Source organism: Dipodomys merriami, unplaced genomic scaffold (assembly GCF_024711535.1).
Source record: "Dipodomys merriami isolate MVZ:Mamm:240054 unplaced genomic scaffold, mDipMer1.0.p SCAF_170, whole genome shotgun sequence".
Taxonomy (NCBI): domain Eukaryota; kingdom Metazoa; phylum Chordata; class Mammalia; order Rodentia; family Heteromyidae; genus Dipodomys; species Dipodomys merriami.
The window spans coordinates 2,623,888-2,643,541 of NW_027203049.1; the positions used below are offsets into that span (position 1 = coordinate 2,623,888).

At 35.7% G+C, this 19,654-nt stretch overlaps 2 pseudogenes; both read left to right on the top strand.

Moving 5' to 3' along the window:
* The first annotated feature begins 3,534 nt into the window (after positions 1–3,534).
* Positions 3,535–3,634, top strand: LOC138829378 (U6 spliceosomal RNA; annotated as a pseudogene).
* A 4,820-nt stretch (positions 3,635–8,454) lies between these two features.
* LOC138829369 (protein lin-28 homolog A pseudogene) lies at positions 8,455–9,084 on the top strand (annotated as a pseudogene).
* Positions 9,085–19,654: the final 10,570 nt, after the last annotated feature.

The following is a 19,654-nucleotide window of genomic DNA, read 5'->3' on the forward strand; positions in this document are numbered from 1 at the left end:
TTGCATTAGTGTTGGTCTTCATTAACATAGTTGTTGGGTTTTCGTGGCAACCAAATGAAAAGGGGAAGTTTAATGGACTCGTTTGGACAAGTAAACAGCATGATAGAAAATAATGGCAAATAATATTTAATGAATTATTCTGAAAAATTATTTTGCGAGAACGAAGAAGGAAAGATATAATTCAAAATCACTTGACTTTATTAAAAGTATGAAAATAGAGTAGTGAAGAGATTGAGAGAAAACAAAGAGGACTGCTTTCTCTCCAGTGGAGTAATAGGTTCTTGATCTTTTTTCTTCCATTCTGTCTTCACAAGCTATCCAGTGTGCCTCAGGACTCGAGTATCCAGTTCAGACAAAGAGCATTCGTAGAAGAAAATATTTGCAGTAGATATAGGTGATTTATAACCTTAGACAATCTATTTAAATCTGTTTAAAATTCTCCCCTACCCCAAACTGCCCTCTTTGAACAGCTTTGTTTGCTTTTCCAAAGACTGACCTTCATTAACTATTTAAAATTTTGAGAGGTCATATTCATACTCTCTAGAGATTGCTGTTTAGTTGTGTGTTTTTGTTTGTTGTTGTGTTTTTTAACTGAATTTCAAAAGGTTGTGCAAGTGTGTTACAATTAAACATGTCCATCTAATTGTCTAACGCTCCTGGATCAGAGTCACTCTTTCTATGAAGCTGATCCAACCCTTTCTCCAAGATTTATTGCAGATTTACCACTTCCTTTATTACATTTGTACATTGAGTATACTAGCTGTACTTGCACATTGTTCTATTTGTCATTCATTCTATTTCTATACTATTGATCCTCTCTGGTTTCAATTTCTGTTAAACTGCCTGTTAGTACTTTGAAAGGTTTATATACATTCCATGGAGTTTCAATCCCACATATACTTGAACTGATGTCAGCTTATATTTCCATAATTCATTCATGTGCAATAACAGTTTGCAAGACTGGAGATGTGAAGCACTTAGACATGATTTTATTCTCATTCATTTGGAAGATTAATCTTTAGTCAGCAAGAAAGTTTAAAAATGACTTAGAATGTATTCCTAACTACTAGTTTTTATAAATGGCTTTGTACAATGGTGTGTGATTATTTTATTTTAAATAGGATAATATTTTCTACTACCTATAAGTTTTGGAAAAAGAAGAAAACTAATATTTACTAGTGTAGAGGAATATGATAGAAATAGAAGACAGATTTTATGTTTGTCGCATCTCTGATCAGTACCCATATGCAAGACCTAAAGTCATATTTCTTACTATGTTAGACAGATAGGGAAAACATAAAACAACACATGATAAGGCAACTCTTAGTGACTTTTTAAAATGTATGTTCTAATGTGATGAAATTTATTTTATTAGCTAATATTTGGGTTTGAATTATGGGAGGCTGATCTATCTAACACATTTCTGGAAGGAACCTACTGAACAACACAAATGGTGGGGGTACTATTTCTACACTTTAATGAATGAATTTGGTTGGTATTATTGTTGGGTAAGTAAATCAACTCTATTGTAACTTGCTCCCTACACTTGAAAACCTTGTAATATCAGTATCGTCTACTAGTCAAGTGTTATTTTGGCAAATGTGATTTTAAATAGTTTATTTGAAAATTAATATACTTTCAGGAGATTAAATGTAGGTTATCATTGGTTTGAGAATGACAACATTTTTATACTACAGAACCTAGTTTTCTGAAGTATCAGTGTTTTGAAACACTAAGGATCTTCTTAATGTTTTTCTAAATTATATTTGACCTCTAAATCAAGTTTAACTAGCCTTGGTAGACCAATTATGGATCTATAATTCCAGAAACTAATTTTTGGCCAACTTATGCTGCACTGAAATCTTTCATTACTCATTAGGAGAGGGGTATTAAAATAATATTGTTCATTTGTGATTGTGTTCATTCATATTGGCTGGTGATCTGTAAATTGAAAGTGAACTACAGTACTTTCTCTCATATTTTGTGATCTCATCGTTCATTTCAAGTTGCCTTGCATTTCACAGTTGATTACTGCTAATTCCTGTAAGGAATTGGGGCCTTGAAATATTATAGGACATGAGAAATTGAGATTAGTCTTCAATTACTTTCTGTTGGCATGTTGCATGGGCCTAGGTGAGAAGTCTTGCCCTTGTTATCTGATGATGCAGATAACTTGAACCTGGTATCCTTGGACCCGTGTGTCCTGCAGAAGAATAATAGCTTTTAGACATTATATCAGCACAATTTGGGTATAATCAGTAAGAATGCTTCAGAAATATGGAGAAAAACACTTTGGGACCAGCGAGTTAAAACAATAAACAGAGCATCAGAATATAATAAAATCCCTTATACATTAGCGGAAAACAATACTGTTATTTTACCATGTGAATTCAGAAGACCACAAAGACTTAAAAGGTATCACAAGTTTATACCGAAGACATTGCATTGATACTTTTTATATTCTAATATATATTCTAAACCTAATTATTTATATTCCAATTTATTTATGAGAATAATTGTCAATATATTTGTCAAACTATCAATTCTAGTAAGATTCATCGTGTGAAATTTAAAATAAGTACATATAAATATAAAATATATAAGTATATATAATATAAAAATCGTTTTGCATTGTTCTGTTGTGGTTAGGGTATCAAAGGCAACTCTGTTTTAAAGTATTATTCCATTATCTCTACCTGTTTTAGGTAGAGTTAGACTTAAAGCTTTACCATTTGTTGATTTAGAGCCCAGAGGCAAGAGGAAACACTGTGATTAAAACATTACCAATTTAAGGCCTAATATCGAGGAGAAACGTATAGACTTCTCCAGAACCTATGGACATATTTGGTGATAGAAAGTCCATAGTATAAGTTCCTGCCTGGTTGGATGATAGACAGGCAAGGACAGTAGGTAATCATGCATATGAACAATTTTTTCACCTTCTTGGCTTTAGCTACTTTTGAAATGATAAGTATAATAAACAATTATATTTTGATAAAATACCTTCCATTCTGAACAATTCTGTCTGAACTGTTCATCTCTCTATGATCTCATGTCAGTAATGTTAGTTTTGTTCCAGTGGTAAGATATTCTGATTGGTCTGTTCCTACATGGAAGAAGGGTAAAGGGTCAGCTAGACATTTGTCCCAGCAAGACCTCATTTGGGAAATTTTAATTTGCACAAGTTAAGAAGTAGCTCTTACGCAAGGCTTACTTTGAATACATTAGCTCCACAAAGCTAACTCAGTTGATAAATAAATACTTGAAAAGCAATCACCTTTGGACTTAGCCGTAAAGGCTTCAAAGTATGTTCAAATTTAAAATGAAAACGACAAAATAGTCATTGACAAAAATTGCAAATTTTAGCAATCTACCAACAATAGTTTTTTTTTTTCATTATACACAGAATTTTAGAGAAATAAGACCAATAGCATTTTTAGGAACAATAAGGGTTCCTTGTTATAAATAGTCAACCATGAATATATGCCTGTATAAAGATTGCATCATTAAGTACTTAAATTTAGAGGATACTACATGTTTCAGCAGCAGGTCTACCCAAATGACAACAATACAGAGATTAACATGGCACTTGCAGAAGGATGATACATAAATTCGTGAAATATCCCATATTTTTCATTCTTCAAATGCAAGAAATGAAAAACAGTTATTAAAAATTTGATTACAAAAATACAAGTGTAACAATACAAGTAATTCATAGAATTGAAGGTTAGTTTGACAACAGTATATTAAATCTTCACCTGAGAAAGGCCTTTACATATCATAATCGTTACAAAACTTGAAATTAGTTAACATTGCCATTTTATCCCAAAGAAATAAAATAAGACAAGGACCTAGGAAAAAAAGGAATCTTAAACTTTTTCTATATGGAATGCAATTTGAAAGGACACATTTATTAATAAACATATACATTATATAACAATGTAGAATTCAAAGTATTATATCTAGGAGCGAATTAAATAGATTATGGACATTATACAAACATAGATATACTTTTTTCAGAAAAGCACCATGAACATCTTTAGTTTCTATACTATTCATTTCAAAAGATGTTAAAATTATTTCTGATTTAAAAAAATCACAAACTCTGTAGAAATTATTATAGATGTATACAAACAACTCTTGAATACATTTTGACATCAAAGTCAGGCAATTCACTTGGAAGAACACCTGGGAATCCATGAATTTTTAAAGTAGGATATGGCTGTTGCTTTGTTTTGTGAAAAAAATTGTAGGGACACAAAGGATGGACTGGCATTTTTGAAATTTAAGAAAATTAACCAAACCATTACAACTTAGGAGAACAATCTGTACAGTCTTCCACAACTTCAAAGAGGTAGTAATACTTACTTATCCTTTTGGAAATACCAAATGCAGTTTCTTCCAAGTTGTTCTTCAGACCTGGTTTGATATAATGGTTCAACAGAAAGAGATACAGCATATAGTTGTTACTTCTATTCCCAGCAGCGAGATGCAAGGTGGTCAAGAGACCTTTAGATTGGGGATTGGTGTTTGCATCATGATGAAGTAAGAAAGAAGCCACTCTGGTATTATTCCACATATAAGCACTGTGCAGGGGTGTCTAGCCATTCAGATTTATTGCATGAATATCTGCCTTGAGCTACCAATTCATGGACAATGTCTAAGTGTCCACTCTAGGCTTCTCGATGAAGAGGGTTATACTCATCCTCATTCCTAGTATTCATCTGGGTGGCCTTTTGGAAAGTAGTCTCCACACCGTAGTAAGTTGAATAATTTCAGGATCCAAAAGAAATTTGATTGGATCCTACTCCAATTTTTTCTTGCAATTGATACCATTCCTCACTTTTTCATCTTACTTCCTGTCTTCGTCAGAATTGCCTAACGAGAGACTTTGAGTGCCACTGGGAATGAGATGTCCATGTTTTTCCCCAATAGATTACATTGGTTGAACTGGTCAGAAAAATCTGGTGAATTTTCTGCACATATTTATTCACCATGATTTATTTTATCTTTTTCCATTTTTACTACTCTAAATTATTCTAACTGGAGAGTAGGGAATTTATAGAGCAGAGGAAAAATTTTCCTCAATATTCAAAGGTACAGACTGAAAATGATGACCAGTGGTGTCTTCATGTGCAGCTTATGCTAGGAATGAGAAAATAGGAAACAATGCCTTCTATGTAAATGATTTGGGATATACCATGTTATAGTGTAAGAGAACTCACTATTTAGCATATGGGCTTAAATAGCTTTCTAGTAGCTTTCTAATGTTGGTATTCAACATTCGATAAAATGTATAATGCAATAGTAAAATAGAAGTCCTTTGTATGACTACCTAAATTCTTCTTTTTTTTTAAAGACATTTGTTTTCATCCAAAAAAATATTCCTGTCTATTGTCTTCAGGTGATTTTGATGATTGAAGATGCTTAATGAGAAGTCAAAATGTATTAGTAGTCCTTTGCTATCAATTAAGTTTCACTTTTTCTTCTTGGAGGATATAATGATCAAAGAAAGCAATCAGCAACAATCGTTCAGAATCATGCTTCCAGTGCAAATGAATTACCAGTAAGTAATCCTCGATACCATTATCCACAAAGATTTGTCACAGATACAATCAGCCTGCCTTCTCTAGCTGCTTTCCTAGCCTGGACCTATTCCTTCATTGTACAGGAAAAGTGTGATTCAACTGATTTCAGTCAGATCTGTTAGTAGAATTATCAAGTATTTAGATTCTTTTTTTTAAACTTAGTTGTGGGGCCTGAACTCTGGGCCAGGGCACTGTCCTTTAGCTCTTCAAATCAAGGCAAGCGCTCTACCACTTGAGCCACAGAACCACTTCCGGATGGTTCTGTTTATGTGGTGCTGATTTGGGAAATGGCAGAGCAGAAAGTGAAATGATGCAACCATAAATATAAAAACAAAATAAATTAGGATAATTATGGAGCAATCATATTGTCTATGAGAACCATGAAAGAGAAGAAAAGAGACACAGATGTGCAATGACCTAGCTAGCCACAAAATCCATGCTTCTAATCAATTGACAGAGCAAACAATTTTTTTAGTTTTTAAAAGAAATGGAAATAGAATATATGTATTTACTTGAAATTAGTAAAAACATTTTTAGTAGCCTACATAAAGAGTCAGAGATTTGACCAAATTACAGACAAGAATCTTAAACCTTGGGCTGGGATGGTCGCTCAGTGGTAGAGTGCTTGCCTTGCAGCTTACTACAGTGGGGAGACTACTTTCCAAAAAGGCCACTCATATGAATAATAGGGATGAGGATGAGTAAACCCCTCTTTATTGGGAAGCCTAAAGTGGACACCTGGACATTGTCCATGAGTTGGTAGCTCAAGGCAGATATTCATGCAATAACTGTGCATGGCTGGAAACCCCTGCACAGTGCTTATATGTGGAATATATTGCAACAGCACACAGACACACACACACACACACAAACATCATCATCATCATCATCATCATCATCATCAGATTTCTTAAGTATTTTTTGTGTATGGTCTTAAGAATAAATTTACATTACTAACTTGAATTTCTGACAGGACAATATCATCACTGTACATCTTCGTTGTATGCTCTCAGTTTTAAATTACTATCTAAGTATGTGCATTAGATAAGTATAGGAAAAAGTAGGAGCCACACCGGTGGCTTAGGTCTTTAATCTTAGCTAATCAGAAAGATGAAATCTGATGATTGTGCTTTGAAACCAGACCAAGAAAAAGGTCCATTAGATTCTGATTTGAAAGTAACCACAAAAGCTTGAAATGGAGCATAGTATAAGCATTAAAATGCTAGCCTTGAGAAAACTAAAACAAAAAAAATAAATTCTGGAACACAGTCAGGCCCTGAGTTCAAGCTCTAGTATTAGCACCAAACTAATAAATGAATGAATGAATTAACTAAAAGTAAATTAAGTGGTCAAATGTGGAGAGGCAGGTAAAATGTGACACTGGATTATGTATTATTAGGTAAAATGTGGACACTGGATTATGTATTATTTTGTAATAAGGCAAATTATCATTTTTCCTAATCACTAATATTTTATTTGAACTTTTTTATACAATAAATCCTGAATTTGGCATACATGTATATGTGTTTGTACATGTGCGCACATGTGTGTTTATGTGCGTGAGTGTGTGTGTTTGCAATGTTGCTTGCCAATGTGGACAGAGTGAGGCTGAAAAGAGCTGTGTTGAAATGTTATTTATCAGTGCTCCATCCTGTCATTTCAGTGGAACCACCCTTCTGTACATTTCATTTGTCAAATAATAACATCACCATAATCAAAGCATTTACACCATTAAGTTAGATAAAATAGATCACTTTCAGTTCTTAGTATATATTAGGCAAGAAGATACACATATAATTAGGTAGTGAGTTATTGCTGTAAGATGACTGTCAGTACAAAATATGTATTTGACCTCTTAAATTGGATATACTTTTAAGATATACTCATGAAGTGATTTTGACCAACTCGACCAAGCAGGTATTACTCTCTGGTTATTCCTGTGAAACTCAAGGTGGATAAACACTTTCCAGATTTCTTTTGAAAAAAACATTCTTGGTAAGATCATATCTATTCACACTAAGATAAAAAACCCGTATTTTTTAGGTTTTAATATCCCATCATATTGACTGAAAATCAGTATTGTGGATATGTTTGTTAAATATACATTGCAAAAACAAACAAAAACATGTGTCACCTCCAGATTGTGGATGCATTTGAAGTTGTTTTGTACATACAAATGTTTCTTCATTAATTGTTCTTTTGTGGGAGTAACTATCGCAATATTAACAAATAAGGCTTTTTGAATATCTTTTCCAATATAAATAACATCCCAGAGCGAGTCTTGCAATTTCTGAAACCCCTTTGAATATTTTAGTGTTATTTCAATTCATTGACTATACAGCTAAAAACATTTCTGAAATAAACATTGTTAAAATCTGAAAATGTAAATGGGTATACAGGCTTTTTATGCATCATTTTATGAAAAGCCAGTTTTTATGAAACTAAAAGATATAGAATAAAAGAATGGAAGTGAATTGGGTGAGCTAATTATTAGTATAATTTTGTTTTCTATTAACCCAGTCCTTTGAATGTACATGATGAAGTTAAATTATGTGCTTTCTGACACTATGCTTCAGTTATTTTTAGAATCTTTGTAGTTATAAGAGTGAATTTGTAGTGTAAATAAATGTCTTTGAATATAATTAGGATTAATCTTTTGTTTTGTGTCCTACTCCCCCAAAATGAGTTATTTTCAAGTGTTAATAGTTTATAATTGAATCTTCAGTATCATAAGAAAATTTGAAAAAAAGGATTGTGCGGAGAAGGTGTAGCCGCCTCTACTCCGAACCTCCCCTTTGCCTCCGCACTTCTCTGGGGCCAGCAGCCACCAACCAGAGGCCTGGGACCGCGGGCTCAGCCAACGACCATGGGGTTGGTGTCCAACCAGCAGTTGGCAGGTGGCTGTGCCAAGGGGGAGGAGAAGGCGCCCAAGGAGCCACCATCGGATGCCGCTCAGGCGGCCGAGGAGCCTCAGCTGCTGCACTGGGCTGCTGCATCTGTAAGTGGTTCAACATGCATGGGGTTTGGCTTCCTATCCATGACAGCCCACCCCAGGGTCTCTCTCTACCCCCTAGTGGACGTCTTTGTGCACCAGTGTAAGCTGCACTTGGAGGGCTTCTGGAGCCTGAGGGAGGGAGAGGCTGTGGAGTTTAACTTTAAAAAGTATGCCAAAGGCCTAGAATCCATCCGAGTCACTGGGCCCAGTGGGGTGTTCTGTATTGGGAATGAGAAGTGGCCAAAGGGGAAGAACATGCAGAAGCACAGATCCAAAGGAGACAGGTGCTACAACTGTGGTGGTCTAGACCATCATGCCAAGGAATGCAAGCAGCCACCACAGCCCAAGAAGTGCCACTTCTGCCAAAGCATCAACCACATGGTGGCCTCCTGTCCACTGAAGGCTCAGCAGATCCCCAGTTCCCAGGGAAAACCTGCCTACTTTAGGGAAGAAGAAGAAAAGATCCATAGCCTTGCCCTGCTCCCCAAGGCCCAAAAGTGAGCCACCAGATCCGAGGGCGGCTACTCTTGCTAGCAGGAAGTTTCAAGGAGCTGGCATCAATTGGCAAAGTGGAGAAAGTGGGGATATGGGGTTGGTTGGCGAGTAGCTGGCACTTCCATATGTCTCAGGCCAGGATGTCCCAGCATTACCCCATCTTCTCTTTTGATGAGGGGAAGGGGTGATGCATAGGAATCCCATCATGGTCTATCCCAATTCAAGTGAGGGGCTTTGGGGCAACCACTTTTGAAACCTGCGTACTTTATATGATAAGCTTCACCTGCCCTACATGCTTCCCCTCCCAGCCCCCCAGCCTCCAGCTTGTAAAAGTGACCCAGATTGGCAAGTTGTTCCTTTAAAGAAGGATGTGTCCTATTTCTCTTCCCAAGGTGTGAAACAATTAAGCACAAGACCAGCAGATCCATGGGCCCAAATCCCCAAAGTGTAGTACCCCGGGTAGGAGGACCCATCAGGAGCAAGGCAGGGTTGTTTTGTTTTGTTTTGTTTTTTGCCTGTCCACCATCTCCTCCCCTGCACATCTTGTTTCCTCATCACCCTATCTTGAGCCTTAGTGCTGGGAGAGCTGGTCCAGGAATTGGATTGTGATGACAGGCAACATGGGTGACTAGGGAATGGCTGCAAACCTGCTGCTCTGAGCTTCTCCCCGCTCCCGCCACCATTTCTGGGCCAATGTGATTGTAATTTACTTGTTCCCTTCGATAACTGCACTTTGGGTCCCGGCTTTCTCCAGTATGCCAAGCCTGCAGTATCTGTGCGAATGACATATCTTGTGCATTTTAATTTTTTTCTTATTATAAATATTCTGGTTTTGTATTTTTATAGATTTTAATCTTAAGGCCCTCCTTCCTGCACTGTGTTCTCAGGTACATGAGCAATCTCAGGGATAAATGGGCAAAAGCTCCAGGTCGGCATAGCAGGAAGAGTTTGTTGTTTCTATCACCATGGAGAGCAACCATTTGGAGTGCATAGCCTATTGAACTACTTCATTTTTGCCAGTTAGAGCTGGCTTTTCTGCCATAGAGTCCTCTTGAAACCCCCTCAACCCTTGGAAATGTTTCATGGGAGACTAGGCTTTTAATTGGGTTGCCCCATGACTTGTTCTCCTTCTGCTGGAAGAATGGAAATTAGTCTAAACAGGAAACGGTGGTGCAGACAAGGTAGAAGACGCCCAAAGAGGAAGCCAAGGTTAGTAATGATTGTCTAATCCTATGGCTATGCGATTTGTTTTCTTTCCATATACCACATCTATCCTTCACTAGGTTAGCCTGGGATTACTGTGCAAGTAACTGTATATGAATTTTTTTTCCTCTAAGAAATGGGAATTGATATGTTTGGCTTTTAAGACCACAGATTTGTGTCCACCTTGTACTAGCCATGCAGGGATGGATCTATAAAAAGCAAGGACCAAAATCCTCAGTCTTGGCTTCCAGGGAAACCCATAAGTGAAGGCCTCTCTCTGGAGCCCGTGTCCTGCCCTGCTGCATAATTGTTCATAGTGTTGTGTTAGCTAAAGGAGAAAAAGGAGGTTTCGTTTACATGCTGTGAGTCACCGCAAACCTACCTCATGTGTCGAAACGGGACAAATGCAATAGAATGCATTGGGTGATGTGTGTCTGATCCTAGTTTCTTGTCTCCCCACAAATGCTGCCCCCCTCTAGTTAATTGTATTTGTCTAGGCTCTGTAGGACTTTACAGAGTTTCTGAGTTGGTCATTGGCTAGGTGGCCTAGTTTGTGTAAATAATAATGTGTGGGTCTTTTCTCCATGTTCTTTTGGGGGTTTTATTGTTTACAAACTTCTTTTAGAATTGAGAAAATTAACCAAAGCATCTTTGACAGAAGGTTCTGCACTAGACAAAAGGATCTGAAGCTAAGTTGGCGGACCTTCTAAAGTGAGGATCTTGAACCAGTTATTCTTTTGTTCCCTCACTTCCCCTATTTCCCATTTTGGACAAGAACTTCATTGGTAAAAATAATAATAAGTCCCTATCCTCTACCCTTTTCTCCCTCAAAAGAAAACCTACATGCCCGTACACAGATGACTCTTGGAATGTCTCTTCAACTTTTATGTGACTTATGCAAAGATTCTGAAGACGCTAGGGCTCCAAACTCTCCACCCCCCCACACACACCCACCTTGTTCCCAACCTGAAGCCATGTTTTTTATACGTAATTCTCATCAAATATGACATTTGTGACCAAACCTGTTTGTTCTGTAATACTAGAGAAAATCAATGTGGCTTTCCATGTAGAAAATGGGGTCAGGAGACCAGGAAAGGGAATATGAATATATGTTCAAGTCACTCAGGAACTTGTAAACAGGTGCAAGAAAAGTTATGTCAAAGTGACCACAAGATTGTTTAATGGAAGACGGACGAATGTAACGCCATGTTTACTGCTAGAAACCAAAGCTTTGTGAGAAAACTTGAATTTATGGGGAGGGAGGATGGGAAAGTGTGTACCTGTCTGTCCTTTCTCTGATCCCTGAAGACTAAATCTCCCTTGGGCTTTTATGATACCAGTACTGGGGTGTTTTATTTCATGATTGATTTGTGCTGTATCCGAGTACTTCCTTTCCCCCTTTCTAATCATTTTTTTTTACCACACACTGACTCTTCCTTTACCTTTCTTTTCCTGGGAAAATACAATAAATAAATAAATATATAAATATTAAAAAAAAGAAATTTTGAAAAAATGTAGTAGTATTGATGTCTTTTTTAGGGAGTGGAGTCTGGTAGTGGGGCCTGAACTCTGGGCCTGGGCACTAGCTAGCAAGATCAATAGAAAGCCCACCGATTGGGAGAAGATTTTTACTAGCCATACAACGGACAAGGGTCTCATATCTAAAATATACTTGGAACTCAAAAAATTAAACCACCCAACAACAAATCCTCAAAGAAACAACTGCCCAAAAAATAAGTGGGTGAAACACTTAAAGAGAAGCTTCTCTGAAGAAGAAGGATGGCCAATAGACACATGAAGAAATGTTCAACATCCCTAGCCATAAAAGAAATGCAAATCAAAACAACATTGAGATATCACCTCACTCCAGTTAGAACAGCAAAAATCAAGAACTCTAACAACAACAGATGCTGGAGGGGATGTGGACAGAAAGGAACCTTACTTCATTGTTGGTGGGAATGAAAACTTGTTCAACCACTTTGGAAAACAGTATGGAGGTTCCTCAAAAGACTTCACATAGATCTCCCCTATGATCCAGCAATCCCACTTTTGGGCATTTACCCAAATGTTTACAAACAAGACCACACTAAAGCTACCAGCACAACTATGTTTATTGCAGCATTATTTACCATAGCTAAGATATGGAACCAACCCAGATGCCCCTCAGTAGATGAATGGATCAAGAAAATGTGGTATATAGACAAAATGGAATTCTATGCCTCCATCAGAAAGAATGACATTTCCCCTTTTGTTAGGAAATGGAAAGGTTTGGAAAAAATAATATTAAGTGAAGTAAGCCAGGCCCAAAGAAGCATAGGTCCCATGGTTTCCCTTATTTGCAATATCTAGTATAGGTATGAGTCAAGCAGAAAAGGTCAGATAATGTGATGTTAGGAAAATGAACCCTTAAATATGTATTTTAATGTTTTCGTTTCTTTCATGCATATGTTTCTAACGCAATTATAAGATTATTTCTTTGTTGCTTTGTATGTCCCTCCCCCACAGTGTAACCCCCGCTTTCACTATATTTGATGTCAGTATAACATGTGGAGGAGATGGGGGCAAATAAGTAGTTTAAGGATTCAGGTGGACCTGTTGCAACAATGAGAAGTACAAAATGTCATGTCAAAACCAGCTTTGCAATGTCGGTGGGGGGGGAGGGGGGTATAATTGGGTGGGGGGAGGGGGGAGGCTGGGAAGGGAGGTGAAGGGTAAACAAAGGAGGAGGCTGCAATGCTTGGTAAGAAATGTATGCATTATCCTGCCCATGTAATTGTAGCCCCTCTGTACAGTATGTTCTCAAATAAAATAAAATAATATTATAAAAAAAAAACTTTTCAGCTCAAGGCTAGCTCTCTTCCACTTAAGCCACAGCGTCACTTCAAGCTTTTTTCTTATTGCTTATGTGGTGCTGAGGAATCAAACCCAGTGCCTCATGCATGCACGGCAAGCGCTCTACCACTGAGCCATCTTCCAACCCTTTATGTCTTTTTAAACCAATTCTATTCAGAAGTTGGAAAAGCTTTAATTCATGCTTAGGTCTTGGTGTTTATGATTTTTTATCCTCTCATTCCTAACATTAATGATAGGACAGTCTGCATTTTGGGGTATGTAAAAGGTAAAATATTTATCTGGGGTCAAAGGTGATTTTTATATCAGTCTTGCTTTAATAGCATTTTAAAGTAGTACCTTTCTCGCAAAATGTTGGGTATAAAAAGCAATCAAAAAACTTCTAATAGTAAACAATTTAGGTGTGCTACAATGTGGAAATGATTGGTATATAAGACCTGCAGACTGTTGCCATCAGGAATTAGGGAGGTCATTCTTTCAGTAAGACAGTGTTAAACAGAGATAGGGTCCCCAGGCAGTGCAGTGTTGAGTGAAGGGATAGAATATGATTTCTGCTATTTTGACCTAGAAATCAAGAATGTTATATTTTAGTCTCTAGATAGTGCTAGATGGTGGAAATGATCTAATTCACCCAGCTATAGATTGAGAAATAAGTCCACTAAACTTTTGGCTTGGGTTCTGTTCTCAAGCCTCCTAAGTAGTTAAGAGTATGCATGGGATCCCCTAGTGTCAAGCAGAAAGAGTATGTTTTTTAAAGCAACTAGACATAAATATGACTTAGGCTTGTGAATACCTCAGGAAAAGAATAAAAGAGCAGTGAACTATAGAGAACAGCAGACTTTAACAAGCTACTCAGAAGCTGAATAAGCTTAGCTAGCTACTCGCGAGTCTGAGATCTGAAGACCACTGTTCAAAGCCAGTCCCATCATGAAAATACAAGTCATTATCTAAAAAAAAAAAAAACAAAAAAAAAACACAGAAGTGTAGTAGTTGCTGAAAGTGGTAGACCACTATCCTTGGGCACAGAAGCTTAGGAATAGTTCCCAGGGACTAACAAGCCTCAAGAATGATGAATGCATACATGAGTACATGCACATGTGCTTGTGCATAATCACACATGCATGCACACATACACAAACACAAATGAGTATTTCAATGTGAAGTTCTTTATTTTTTTTTACCTTGCTATACTTTATTTCCCTCTATTAGTTCACAGATTAACAAAAACAGCTAAGGAACTATTTACATAAAACTCATCATGTTTCTCTAAAATCTGCTCGCTTTTTGGAAGCCTGTTTTTGTTTGACCCAAAAGTAAGTTATCCAGGAAGTCAATTCATCACTATTAAGTCTGTAGTATTAGATGATAGTTTACGTTACTCCTAGCAATATGATTTTGTGAAATCCTACATCAAGGAACATATTTCTTGCCCTAGAAGAGAAACCTCTCTCAAACAATTAATAATAGCTTTTTCTCCTCCTGGCATTCATCTGTAGTTTAATTTTATTCATATATTTCATGATCTGTCTGTGTATGCCAAAGGCTGACGTGAAAATAAAAACACCCTTCTCAGCACTTAGCATGTGTTTACCATTCATTGATATGAAGGTGTTTAAATGTTACTGAAATTGCTTTGGAATAAATAATGTTCACCCTGACTATCTTGAGGAAGAAGAATTGGTTTCTCAGCACTTTAGGTAAGAACTTGAGGGAAAGAAACAAAAGGAAAAGTGAAGAACAACTCAACAAATAGATTCAAATGAAACAAAACAACCCAAGAAAACACTAATTAATTCAGTACTCAAGAACCTGCAGGAAATGAAAGATTAAAAAATAATCAGCTATGACAAGCTTACAAAATCCTGAGTGCACTGTTGTGAGGATAGTGGCTAAAGCCCATACTGAACAGAAAGTTCTGTACACAATGTCATGCACCTGTTATTCTTAATTCCAGGAAGAATAACATCAAGTAGACGGAGGCCAAGATCATACACAAGTAGGAAGTCAGTTTCTAGCTGAAAAATAATCAGGATAACTTAGGGCTGGGTCATGACAAAGTGGTAAGAACACCCATTTAAGTGGCACAAAACACTCAATTCAAACTCTAATATTAGGGGTAATAAAGAAAAAAAACTATGATTTTAAATAATTAGAACGATTGTAACACTTGAGTATTTGAGTGGAGAAAAAACTATGAGAAAGATAGAATGAACCTACGTTCCAATGTTTCTACTTTAGTGATAATGTTTAGTGGTACTTCAGACAAAACAGAGTTACATTGCAAATGAGCATGGATGTACATTTGGGTGATGGAAATACTCTACTTACACAGGTGTAAATTAAATAGATTTTTGGGGGTAGAATGTAGTTCTTGAACTAAGAGCCTGGGTGATGTCCCTGAGCTTTTTCTCTCAAGAATACCACTCTAATACTTTGACCCACAGTTCCAATTCTGATTTTCTGTTGGTTACTTGGAGATAAGAGGCTCATGGACTTTCCTGCCCAGGATGGCTTCAAACCACGATCGTCAGATCTCAGCCTCCTGAGTAACCAGGATTCCAGGCATGAGCTGTCGATGTTTTTAATAATTTAGTAAATTGTATAGTTACAGAAGTTATAAATTATCATTGTAACCTATGTAATATATGTGTGTATGTTTAGATCATTGCATAGATAGAAATATTTCAACATATTTCTGCATCTACAGTAGATTTACGAAATCATCCTTCATTATAAAATAAAATGGAATCAAAAGTTAATAAGGACCAAAACAAAGAGAATTGTTACACGTTTCTTTTTGTTGAATGCAATATGAATTGTGAGAATCAGTTTGGGAAAACCATCTCTACTTTAGCAAAAGGAATAACTGCTATTAATTCCAATCCATCTATTTGCCCATATTGTGCATCCTCACACATGAGTGTCAAAATCAAACCATACTTTTTGCCTTTGTATTTAACTCACTTGTTATAATTTAGGCGGTAAATGAAGTAATCAGATAAAGATTAAAATAATAGTAAGCGAGGCTATGAATTAGAACTGAAAATGATTTTAAATATGCTAGTAGCTAATTAAAATGCATATTTCTTAATTTCACTCTGTTATGTCTCTCATTCCCACAATAGGAAAATACATAGAAGGTTCTCACTAAATTATATGTACAATTATTAAAAATGTATTGAAAGAATATGGACACTGTGTGGTTTTAGCTTATTGAGACCTATATGGGGTAGTGTGTTTTTGAGGACTTGCAAAACGTTGTGATGGAGATGAAGGGAAGGATGTGCTTATTCTGGACAACAGGTTAGAGGATTGCTCCCAGAAAGATATTTATGAATTCTTCCAAAAGATTACAGTAAAATCACTTTCACAACCATGTTCACTATTGCACTATTCACCGTAGCCAAGTTATAGAAACAGCCCAGATGCCCTTTGGCAGAGCGATGGTTGGCAAGAGTGTGTCATATATACATAAGAGAATTGTACCTATCCATTATGAAGACTGTTACATTATTTGCAATGAAATGGATAGATCTAAAAATATGTTAAGTAAACTAAATCAGAGCCAGACACACAAAGGACCCATGTTCTTTCTCATATTGAAGCTAGAACTTTATACAAGTTTACACAGCAATATTAACCAAATCATGCTATTTGCAGAGGAGTATTTAAATGATGTCATTTCTATATGAAATTGAACTTTTAATCCAACAAAATGAATACTGGGAAACTATCACTTGGAAGAAGTTAGGGGAAGTCAAAGGGAAGGAATAAAGAGAGTTATGGAGGAAGAAAGTGAAGACATAATATTCAATACAGATAGTATGAAACTAGAAAAAAATAACGTGTGGTGAGGTTTTAAAGGGTAGGGAAAAGTTATATAATGATCCATTATACATAAAAACATGATTTATTGAATGGAAATTCCCTTGTACAACTAGTTAAGATAATATAAATATAATTAAAAACAATGGAGATCTTAAACTGTGTTCTCTTAAACCATGAAACAATATAATAGTTTCCTCCTCTGAAATTTTCTTTTCAAGTATTTCCCTTATAGTGACAGAAAAATGATCAATGCAATGAATATCAATACATCATATACTACATCATAAAGAGACACAATATAAAATCAGAGTAAAAATGTTAGAATTCATCACATGATAAAATAACAGGTAGAATTTGCCAAATGCTAATTGATTATTTTCCAAGACTTTACCTGTGGCATCTAATTTATCCTCACAATAATTGTATAAAGTGGAACTACTTACGTTTTTAATCCTCAGATTATGATATTGAAGTCTTCAGAGTTGTAATTACTAGTACAACATTGCACACATGGTAAGTGTTAGCCTGAGGTCCATCTCCGACTATATCAATTAACCAAATTCTATTTTATGACTAAAATACCAGCACTAGTCTACAAATTCGAGGAAAAATTCCCTGCAGATCCAGGCCAGTCAAGGTAGCAAGCTAGACAAGTTGGTGTGCAACTGATGCCACTGATGATGGGTAGGCTAAAAGGACAGATCAGGGGCATGTTCTTGTGGAAAGGGAACCCCTATCCTAAAATTAACCACTGATATGATGCAGGCCTGCAAGAACAATATACCCCAAGTTGAAATCCATTTTCCCACAACCAAAATAAGTATATATATTAACATCCAAAAACTTAATACAATTTGTTTTTTCTTCTAATATCAGCTTTATCTGATTCTCATATGATGTGACAGAATAATTTCTTCATTAAACATGATAATTTAAAAAGACCTAGAAAATTCTTTCTCACTTATTAAGTACAAATGAATGGCAAATTGCCTCATTTCTTACATATTTGACTACCACTATAAATTTGTCTTATGATTATTATTAATAGTAATATATTCTGATTTATTACTTCACTTTGTAACAGTTTTTAAACTTTTTGCTTTTCTGCTGAAGTTGAATTATTTAAATAGTATCATCAAAGTATATTCCTTGGGTATTTAGGGCAGATTTTTACAAAGTTTTTAACCAATGGCTTCTAAGAATTCTTTTAACTTTTTTTGTCGGTTGTGGGGCTTGTATGAATTCTTAATTGATATATTATTTGGTTTATTTTTAATTTCAAGTTAATTTTATTGTAATGGTAATGTACACAGGGGTTACAGTTACATAAATGTGGTAATGAGTACATTTCTTAGGGAAGGAACATTGTTATATCTTCCATGGATATGTCTACACTCAAAACAAGAACTACTGATGCTTTTGCTGTTGCTATTGATCAATGGGTACTTTTGCTTATTTTGTTCATGCATTTTTTATTATAAAATTTATATACAGAGCGTTTACACTTAATTAAGTCAACTAAAGAGTACACTTCATTTTCTTTTCTTTTTTTGGGGGGGAGGGAGTCTGGTTGTGGGGCCTGAACTCTGGGCCTGGGCCCTGTCCCTGAGCTCTTTAGCTCAAGGCTAGCGCACTACGACTTGAGCCACAGCGCCACTTCTGTCTTTTTTCTTTGTGCTTATGTGGTGCTGAGGTATCGAACCCAGGGCTTCAAGCGTGCAAGGCAAGTGCTTTACCACTGAGCTACCTTCCCATCACCTACTTCATTTTATTTTATAAATTTCAAATTTTGAGATATAATGTTTCCTTTTGTTTCTTTAGGGTAATTCTTTTGTCAGAGTTGTTAGATCATTTAATTTAATTTTGCATGATTTTACACATGTAAATTATTCAGAAACATATATTTTGCTTTTAAAATATTTAACATGTGGCTATTTAAAAATAGTTTTCTTAATTTTTATATGGTTAGTGAATTTAAATACGTTTATTTTCTTATAGTTATAAACATATTTGTCCAGGTAACAAATACTTACTGTTTTATCATGAAGCACATAGTTTATTAAGAAAGAGTTCATTACCAGATCACTTTATGGAAATATTTGCACTTGAATTTAAAATAAAGTTTGAGCTCAGCATGGTGATTTGTTGCATCCATTTTCTAGCTATGGCAGGGAAATTATGAGACCTTATTATAAAACTATTCAGAGTGAAATGATCATAGATATAGCCATCCCTAGCATTATATACAGCACCTCTCTATCATATTCTAAATCTTGAGTTAAAACAACAGTAACATCAATCTTTTGTCAAAATAAAATGACACATGTTTCAAAATGTTTACTATTTAAAACTTATTTGCAAAGGTTCTCATGTCTTCTATTAAGTTTCAATTTACTTAATCTATTAAAATCCAAGTATATTGTGACTATATTATTTCTACTATACTTTTAAATAGTATTAGCAATATTATGATTTCATATATTAACATATTTTACTATTTGTGATAATTTCCTCCGTTTAATATGATAATATCAATATTCCAAATGTGTGTATGTGGTGTGTGTGTGTGTGTGTGTGTGTGTTTCTGTGTTTTTTTTGTGTGTGTACTTTGTAATGCTTGGGAGATGACACCATTGCTTCACATTCTTATTATGCTTTTTCAAACTTACATATGATAATATGTGATCCATTTTAT